The sequence below is a fragment of the Lonchura striata genome, chromosome 33 (assembly GCF_050655825.1).
Source record: "Lonchura striata isolate lonStrDom1 chromosome 33, ASM5065582v1, whole genome shotgun sequence".
Classification (NCBI taxonomy): domain Eukaryota; kingdom Metazoa; phylum Chordata; class Aves; order Passeriformes; family Estrildidae; genus Lonchura; species Lonchura striata.
In genome coordinates, this window is record NC_140735.1 from 3210001 (window position 1) to 3220000 (window position 10000).

A 10000-nucleotide genomic window follows, 5' to 3' on the forward strand; every position below is an offset into this window, starting at 1 on the left:
GCTCGCTCGGCCCCCCGGCTCCACACAACCTCGGCTTTCGTGGGCCCGCACGCTTCTCGGTGCCGCGGCTTAGGGCCGCGAGAGGAAAAGGCCATCGGAGGCCGGGCGGGCGGGGCCCCCCACAGCACCCGCACACGCCCTTGAAAAAATAGCAACGGACCGCCCGGGGCAGAAGCGGGCTCGGTCGCCACGACCGAGGAAGGGCGAGGCGCCGCCGCCTCGCCCGCGACCTTCCGGGGGTTGCTCTCTGCCGGGGGCTTCGGTCCGTGCTAGGGCGGGCCGGCCACCGCGGCCGGCCCCTCTCTGCCCGCGAAAAAAACAGCCCGCCCGCAAGGCGGGTCCCCGGCTTAAGGCCGAGGAAGGGGGTGACTTCAACAGCACGCGCCGGTGGGACGGGGTGCCGCCACCCCGGCTCCACGGCTCATCGGGCGACCGCCGTCACCGAGCCCCTCCGGCCACGCGGCGAATGCCGAGGCCAGGCCGCGCGCCCCACCGCTGCCCTTCCGACACGGACACGCTGGCAAACAGGTCGGGAGCGGGGGAACCGGGCGCCGCCACCGCGGCGGGCTGGCCGGGCCTTGCTCGGGGAGGAGGCTCTCGGGCGAGGGCCGGGGAAAAAAAAAGCCCGGCCGCGTCGACCCCCGGCTGCCGGCCACTGCCACCGGACCGGCTGCCGGAAAAATGCCTGCCGGAGCGGGCCCCGGCTTAAGGCCAGGCGGAAAAGGGACGAGGCGCCGCCGCCTCACCTGCCACCGATCGTCCCAGGGGGGCCGCCCCCCCTTCAACCGGGCCGGCACGGCAGCCGACCGGAGCGGAGCAACACACACGCGGGGCTTCTCACCGCCACGCTGCGGCCAGCGAGCGGCTTCTCGACACGGTCTTTCGGGCCGTCTCTCTCGGCTCTCGGCTCTCTCTCTGGTGGCCCTTCACACTGCCCATTCTCTTCTCTCTGGCTTCTCGGGCAGCTCTCCCCCCGAAAGAGCGCCCTGGGCAGGACGGGAACCGGGACCAAGCCACGCGGCTCACCCGGCCTAGGCGGCACTCGCTCTGCCCCGACGACCGCGCGGCGCGGCCGCCCTATCCTCCGCCTTGCGACGCAGGCACCCTGGAAACCTGCGGGGACGCGGCCCGTCACCTCGCTCCCAATATACGGAAAGATAAGTCCAAGGCCGCCGACGCCTCCAAGGAGACGAGTGGAAGTCGACCGGGAGGGTGCGCCAGCGCAGGCCGACCGCTACGTCGACATAGCCGGAGGCAGCCTGGAACAGCGACCCCTTGGTGAACTTCCGCAGGCGGCCGCGACACCAGGTCTACCCGGGCGGACGGAGACCAGGTCTACCCCGTCTCCGGGATACCAGGTCTACCCCGGCCGCCGGGTACAAGGTCTACCCCGTCTCCGGGATACCAGGTCTACCCCGGCCGCCGGGTACAAGGTCTACCCCGTCTCCTGGATACCAGGTCTACCCCGGCCGCCGGGTACAAGGTCTACCCCGTCTCCTGGATACCAGGTCTACCCCGGCCGCCGGGTACAAGGTCTACCCCGGCTCCTGGATACCAGGTCTACCCCGGCCGCCGGGTACAAGGTCTACCCGGTCTCCGGGATACCAGGTCTACCCCGGCCGCCGGGTACAAGGTCTACCCCGTCTCCGGGATACCAGGTCTACCCCGGCCGCCGGGTACAAGGTCTACCCCGTCTCCGGGATACCAGGTCTACCCCGGCCGCCGGGTACAAGGTCTACCCCGGCTCCTGGATACCAGGTCTACCCCGGCCGCCGGGTACAAGGTCTACCCCGTCTCCGGGATACCAGGTCTACCCCGGCCGCCGGGTACAAGGTCTACCCCGTCTCCGGGATACCAGGTCTACCCCGGCCGCCGGGTACAAGGTCTACCCCGGCTCCTGGATACCAGGTCTACCCCGGCCGCCGGGTACAAGGTCTACCCCGGCTCCTGGATACCAGGTCTACCCCGGCCGCCGGGTACAAGGTCTACCCCGGCTCCGGGATACCAGGTCTACCCCGGCCGCCGGGTACAAGGTCTACCCCGGCTCCTGGATACCAGGTCTACCCCGGCCGCCGGGTACAAGGTCTACCCCGGCTCCGGGATACCAGGTCTACCCCGGCCGCCGGGTACAAGGTCTACCCCGTCTCCGGGATACCAGGTCTACCCAGGCCGCCGGGTACAAGGTCTACCCCGGCTCCTGGATACCAGGTCTACCCCGGCCGCCGGGTACAAGGTCTACCCCGGCTCCTGGATACCAGGTCTACCCCGGCCGCCGGGTACAAGGTCTACCCCGTCTCCGGGATACCAGGTCTACCCCGGCCGCCGGGTACAAGGTCTACCCCGGCTCCGGGATACCAGGTCTACCCCGGCCGCCGGGTACAAGGTCTACCCCGGCTCCTGGATACCAGGTCTACCCCGGCCGCCGGGTACAAGGTCTACCCCGGCTCCTGGATACCAGGTCTACCCCGGCCGCCGGGTACAAGGTCTACCCCGTCTCCGGGATACCAGGTCTACCCCGGCCGCCGGGTACAAGGTCTACCCCGGCCGCCGGGTACAAGGTCTACCCCGGCTCCGGGATACCAGGTCTACCCCGGCCGCCGGGTACAAGGTCTACCCCGGCCGCCGGGTACAAGGTCTACCCCGTCTCCGGGGTACCAGGTCTACCCCGGCCGCCGGGTACAAGGTCTACCCCGGCTCCTGGATACCAGGTCTACCCCGGCCGCCGGGTACAAGGTCTACCCCGGCTCCGGGATACCAGGTCTACCCCGGCCGCCGGGTACAAGGTCTACCCCGGCTCCTGGATACCAGGTCTACCCCGGCCGCCGGGTACAAGGTCTACCCCGTCTCCTGGATACCAGGTCTACCCCGGCCGCCGGGTACAAGGTCTACCCCGTCTCCTGGATACCAGGTCTACCCCGGCCGCCGGGTACAAGGTCTACCCCGGCTCCGGGATACCAGGTCTACCCCGGCCGCCGGGTACAAGGTCTACCCCGGCTCCTGGATACCAGGTCTACCCCGGCCGCCGGGTACAAGGTCTACCCCGGCTCCGGGATACCAGGTCTACCCCGGCCGCCGGGTACAAGGTCTACCCCGGCTCCGGGATACCAGGTCTACCCCGGCCGCCGGGTACAAGGTCTACCCCGGCTCCGGGATACCAGGTCTACCCCGGCCGCCGGGTACAAGGTCTACCCCGGCTCCTGGATACCAGGTCTACCCCGGCCGCCGGGTACAAGGTCTACCCCGTCTCCTGGATACCAGGTCTACCCCGGCCGCCGGGTACAAGGTCTACCCCGTCTCCTGGATACCAGGTCTACCCCGGCCGCCGGGTACAAGGTCTACCCCGTCTCCTGGATACCAGGTCTACCCCGGCCGCCGGGTACAAGGTCTACCCCGTCTCCTGGATACCAGGTCTACCCCGGCCGCCGGGTACAAGGTCTACCCCGTCTCCTGGATACCAGGTCTACCCCGGCCGCCGGGTACAAGGTCTACCCCGGCTCCGGGATACCAGGTCTACCCCGGCCGCCGGGTACAAGGTCTACCCCGGCTCCTGGATACCAGGTCTACCCCGGCCGCCGGGTACAAGGTCTACCCCGGCTCCGGGATACCAGGTCTACCCCGGCCGCCGGGTACAAGGTCTACCCCGGCTCCGGGATACCAGGTCTACCCCGGCCGCCGCGTACAAGGTCTACCCCGGCTCCTGGATACCAGGTCTACCCCGGCCGCCGGGTACAAGGTCTACCCCGTCTCCTGGATACCAGGTCTACCCCGGCCGCCGGGTACAAGGTCTACCCCGTCTCCTGGATACCAGGTCTACCCCGGCCGCCGGGTACAAGGTCTACCCCGGCTCCTGGATACCAGGTCTACCCCGGCCGCCGGGTACAAGGTCTACCCCGGCTCCTGGATACCAGGTCTACCCCGGCCGCCGGGTACAAGGTCTACCCCGTCTCCTGGATACCAGGTCTACCCCGGCCGCCGGGTACAAGGTCTACCCCGGCTCCGGGATACCAGGTCTACCCCGGCCGCCGGGTACAAGGTCTACCCCGGCTCCTGGATACCAGGTCTACCCCGGCCGCCGGGTACAAGGTCTACCCCGGCTCCGGGATACCAGGTCTACCCCGGCCGCCGGGTACAAGGTCTACCCCGGCTCCGGGATACCAGGTCTACCCCGGCCGCCGGGTACAAGGTCTACCCCGGCTCCTGGATACCAGGTCTACCCCGGCCGCCGGGTACAAGGTCTACCCCGGCTCCTGGATACCAGGTCTACCCCGGCCGCCGGGTACAAGGTCTACCCCGTCTCCTGGATACCAGGTCTACCCCGGCCGCCGGGTACAAGGTCTACCCCGGCTCCTGGATACCAGGTCTACCCCGGCCGCCGGGTACAAGGTCTACCCCGTCTCCTGGATACCAGGTCTACCCCGGCCGCCGGGTACAAGGTCTACCCCGTCTCCTGGATACCAGGTCTACCCCGGCCGCCGGGTACAAGGTCTACCCCGTCTCCTGGATACCAGGTCTACCCCGGCCGCCGGGTACAAGGTCTACCCCGGCTCCGGGATACCAGGTCTACCCCGGCCGCCGGGTACAAGGTCTACCCCGGCTCCGGGATACCAGGTCTACCCCGGCCGCCGGGTACAAGGTCTACCCCGTCTCCTGGATACCAGGTCTACCCCGGCCGCCTGGAACAAGGTCTACCCCGGCCGCCGGGATACCAGGTCTACCCCGGCCGCCGGGTACAAGGTCTACCCCGTCTCCGGGATACCAGGTCTACCCCGGCCGCCGGGTACAAGGTCTACCCCGTCTCCTGGATACCAGGTCTACCCCGGCCGCCGGGTACAAGGTCTACCCCGTCTCCTGGATACCAGGTCTACCCCGGCCGCCGGGTACAAGGTCTACCCCGGCTCCGGGATACCAGGTCTACCCCGGCCGCCGGGTACAAGGTCTACCCCGGCTCCGGGATACCAGGTCTACCCCGGCCGCCGGGTACAAGGTCTACCCCGGCTCCGGGATACCAGGTCTACCCCGGCCGCCGGGTACAAGGTCTACCCCGTCTCCGGGATACCAGGTCTACCCCGGCCGCCGGGTACAAGGTCTACCCCGTCTCCTGGATACCAGGTCTACCCCGGCCGCCGGGTACAAGGTCTACCCCGTCTCCTGGATACCAGGTCTACCCCGGCCGCCGGGTACAAGGTCTACCCCGTCTCCTGGATACCAGGTCTACCCCGGCCGCCGGGTACAAGGTCTACCCCGTCTCCTGGATACCAGGTCTACCCCGGCCGCCGGGTACAAGGTCTACCCCGTCTCCTGGATACCAGGTCTACCCCGGCCGCCGGGTACAAGGTCTACCCCGTCTCCGGGATACCAGGTCTACCCCGGCCGCCGGGTACAAGGTCTACCCCGTCTCCTGGATACCAGGTCTACCCCGGCCGCCGGGTACAAGGTCTACCCCGGCTCCTGGATACCAGGTCTACCCCGGCCGCCGGGTACAAGGTCTACCCCGGCTCCGGGATACCAGGTCTACCCCGGCCGCCGGGTACAAGGTCTACCCCGGCTCCTGGATACCAGGTCTACCCCGGCCGCCGGGTACAAGGTCTACCCCGTCTCCTGGATACCAGGTCTACCCCGGCCGCCGGGTACAAGGTCTACCCCGTCTCCGGGATACCAGGTCTACCCCGGCCGCCGGGTACAAGGTCTACCCCGGCTCCGGGATACCAGGTGTAGCCCGGGGGGCCGGACAACGGGTCTACCCCGGCGCCCGGAGGAAAAGTCTACTCCGGGGCCATGGCAAGAGGTATTTCCCCATACCCGGGTAGTAGAGCGTTTCTCAATGGCCGGCTTTACCTTTTTTTGCCTGGTGGGGGTGGGGGGGGCGGGCGCGAGGGGGGGGGCTCGGTGTGGGTTTTTTTGGGGGGTGGGGGAATGTGCGTTGCGGGACTTTTGGTTCGAGTTTTCTGGGTTTGTTTTAGGAGTTACGGGGTTATCCCTTTGTTTTTTGTGGCTTGGTTCCCCTTGGTCTGGTTTGGGGTTCGGGTTTCATTTCCCGCGCTTCCCCTTTCCTCCCTTCTCGAAGAGAACGACTCTTCTGTTCCCTCGGCGCAAGAAACTGATCCGGAAAAGGAATTTTCTTGACGAACTTTATTTCTTTCCCTCTGGTACCCAGAGCGATCCCAGACCAAGCTGACAGGCAGCCTGCGTCAGCCTGCCGTCGAAGCAGCGTCAGCAGCCCCCTCCGCCCGGGGTGCCGCGCAGCCCTACCCGGCCGAACGGAATTTCAGTGGGGCCAGCGCGCAAGGGAAGCGAGGGAGGGAGGGAGGGACGGGGGGGCGGGGGGGGGAAGGGAGGGAGAGAGAGACAGAGAGAGAGGGGCACGGTGACACACACGCCGGCTCCACACACTCGCAATCCGACGCCGCCCCCTCAGAGCCCGCCCATCGACGGTTGGGGGCGCCCCGCCTGAAGACTTTCCCTGCCTCCGCCCATCGACGGTTGGGGGCGCCCCGCCCTGCCCCATCAGACTCCCCGGCGCCGCTCGCAGACTACTTTCCCCACCCCCGTCGCCGTCCCCCGCCCGCTCTCTCCTCGGCCGGTTCGCACACCCGCAGCGGCGGGAGGGCCAGGAGCGGGCCGACACCGAGGAAGGCGGGTCCTTCGGCCAGCAGGGCCGGGGCCCGCGGCAGAGGCGGCCCCTTTGCCGAGAAGCCTTCTCTTCGGCTCTCGCCCAGCCTTCTGCTTTGACGGCCTTCTTTCCTTGACGCTCCAGCCCGGCCTGGCCCCGTCCGAGCCCGGGGCAGGACGGCAGCGGGGTGGGGGGGAGGGGGGTCGAGCGGCTGAAGGCAGTGAGGGATCCGGAGACGGAGGCAGGAGCCGGGCCGCTGTCGCTTTGGGCACGGAGGAGGCGGGAGCGCTGCCGGCTCCCAACGGCCGGCTCCTTCCCTCTCTAGACTGGCGCCGGGCGGCCGCAGGGTGGGTCGTGCGCGGGACAGCAGGTCCGCCCGGGACACCAGGGCGACAGTTCTGCCGCAGCAGCCGGGCGGCCGGAGGCCGGGCCCGGAGTAGGACGACAGGTCTACCCCGGCGCCCGGAACACCAGGTCTACCCCGGCTCCAGGGCAACAGGCCTACCCCGGCGCCCGGAATTCCAGGTCTACCCCGGTGCCCGGAACACCAGGTCTACCCCGGCTCCAGGAGAACAGGCCTACCCCGGCGCCCGGAATTCCAGGTCTACCCCGGCTCCAGGGGAACAGGCCTACCCCGGCGCCCGGAATTCCAGGTCTACCCCGGCTCCCGGAAGACCAGGTCTACCCCGGCGCCCGGAAGACCAGGTCTACCCCGAGGCTTCCGTGCACCAGGTCTACCCCGGCGCCCGGAAGACCAGGTCTACCCCGAGGCTTCCGTGCACCAGGTCTACCCCGGCGCCCGGAACACCAGGTCTACCCCGGCTCCAGGGGAACAGGCCTACCCCGGCGCCCGGAATTCCAGGTCTACCCCGGCGCCCGGAAGACCAGGTCTACCCCGAGGCTTCCGTGCACCAAGTCTACCCCGGCGCTCGGAACACCAGGTCTACCCCGGCTCCCGGAACACCAGGTCTACCCCGGCTCCAGGGGAACAGGCCTACCCCGGCGCCCGGAATTCCAGGTCTACCCCGGCGCCCGGAAGACCAGGTCTACCCCGAGGCTTCCGTGCACCAAGTCTACCCCGGCGCTCGGAACACCAGGTCTACCCCGGCTCCAGGGGAACAGGCCTACCCCGGCGCCCGGAATTCCAGGTCTACCCCGGCGCCCGGAAGACCAGGTCTACCCCGAGGCTTCCGTGCACCAAGTCTACCCCGGCGCTCGGAACACCAGGTCTACCCCGGCTCCCGGAAGACCAGGTCTACCCCGAGGCTTCCGTGCACCAGGTCTACCCCGGCTCCCGGAACACCAGGTCTACCCCGGCTCCAGGGGAACAGGTCTACCCCGGCGCCCGGAATTCCAGGTCTACCCCGGCTCCCGGAAGACCAGGTCTACCCCGGCTCCAGGAGAACAGGCCTACCCCGGCGCCCGGAATTCCAGGTCTACCCCGGCTCCCGGAAGACCAGGTCTACCCCGGCGCCCGGAAGACCAGGTCTACCCCGAGGCTTCCGTGCACCAGGTCTACCCCGGCGCCCGGAAGACCAGGTCTACCCCGAGGCTTCCGTGCACCAGGTCTACCCCGGCGCCCGGAACACCAGGTCTACCCCGGCTCCAGGGGAACAGGCCTACCCCGGCGCCCGGAATTCCAGGTCTACCCCGGCGCCCGGAAGACCAGGTCTACCCCGAGGCTTCCGTGCACCAAGTCTACCCCGGCGCTCGGAACACCAGGTCTACCCCGGCTCCCGGAACACCAGGTCTACCCCGGCTCCAGGGGAACAGGCCTACCCCGGCGCCCGGAATTCCAGGTCTACCCCGGCGCCCGGAAGACCAGGTCTACCCCGAGGCTTCCGTGCACCAAGTCTACCCCGGCGCTCGGAACACCAGGTCTACCCCGGCTCCAGGGGAACAGGCCTACCCCGGCGCCCGGAATTCCAGGTCTACCCCGGCGCCCGGAAGACCAGGTCTACCCCGAGGCTTCCGTGCACCAAGTCTACCCCGGCGCTCGGAACACCAGGTCTACCCCGGCTCCCGGAAGACCAGGTCTACCCCGAGGCTTCCGTGCACCAGGTCTACCCCGGCTCCCGGAACACCAGGTCTACCCCGGCTCCAGGGGAACAGGTCTACCCCGGCGCCCGGAATTCCAGGTCTACCCCGGCTCCCGGAAGACCAGGTCTACCCCGGCTCCAGGAGAACAGGCCTACCCCGGCGCCCGGAATTCCAGGTCTACCCCGGCTCCCGGAAGACCAGGTCTACCCCGGCGCCCGGAAGACCAGGTCTACCCCGAGGCTTCCGTGCACCAGGTCTACCCCGGCGCCCGGAAGACCAGGTCTACCCCGAGGCTTCCGTGCACCTGGTCTACCCCGGCGCCCGGAACACCAGGTCTACCCCGGCTCCAGGGGAACAGGCCTACCCCGGCGCCCGGAATTCCAGGTCTACCCCGGCGCCCGGAAGACCAGGTCTACCCCGAGGCTTCCGTGCACCAAGTCTACCCCGGCGCTCGGAACACCAGGTCTACCCCGGCTCCCGGAACACCAGGTCTACCCCGGCTCCAGGGGAACAGGCCTACCCCGGCGCCCGGAATTCCAGGTCTACCCCGGCGCCCGGAAGACCAGGTCTACCCCGAGGCTTCCGTGCACCAAGTCTACCCCGGCGCTCGGAACACCAGGTCTACCCCGGCTCCAGGGGAACAGGCCTACCCCGGCGCCCGGAATTCCAGGTCTACCCCGGCGCCCGGAAGACCAGGTCTACCCCGAGGCTTCCGTGCACCAAGTCTACCCCGGCGCTCGGAACACCAGGTCTACCCCGGCTCCCGGAAGACCAGGTCTACCCCGAGGCTTCCGTGCACCAGGTCTACCCCGGCTCCCGGAACACCAGGTCTACCCCGGCTCCAGGGGAACAGGTCTACCCCGGCGCCCGGAATTCCAGGTCTACCCCGGCTCCCGGAAGACCAGGTCTACCCCGGCTCCAGGAGAACAGGCCTACCCCGGCGCCCGGAATTCCAGGTCTACCCCGGCTCCCGGAAGACCAGGTCTACCCCGGCGCCCGGAAGACCAGGTCTACCCCGAGGCTTCCGTGCACCAGGTCTACCCCGGCGCCCGGAAGACCAGGTCTACCCCGAGGCTTCCGTGCACCAAGTCTACCCCGGCGCCCGGAAGACCAGGTCTACCCCGAGGCTTCCGTGCACCAGGTCTACCCCGGCGCCCGGAACACCAGGTCTACCCCGGCTCCAGGGGAACAGGCCTACCCCGGCGCCCGGAATTCCAGGTCTACCCCGGCGCCCGGAAGACCAGGTCTACCCCGAGGCTTCCGTGCACCAAGTCTACCCCGGCGCTCGGAACACCAGGTCTACCCCGGCTCCCGGAACACCAGGTCTACCCCGGCTCCAGGGGAACAGGC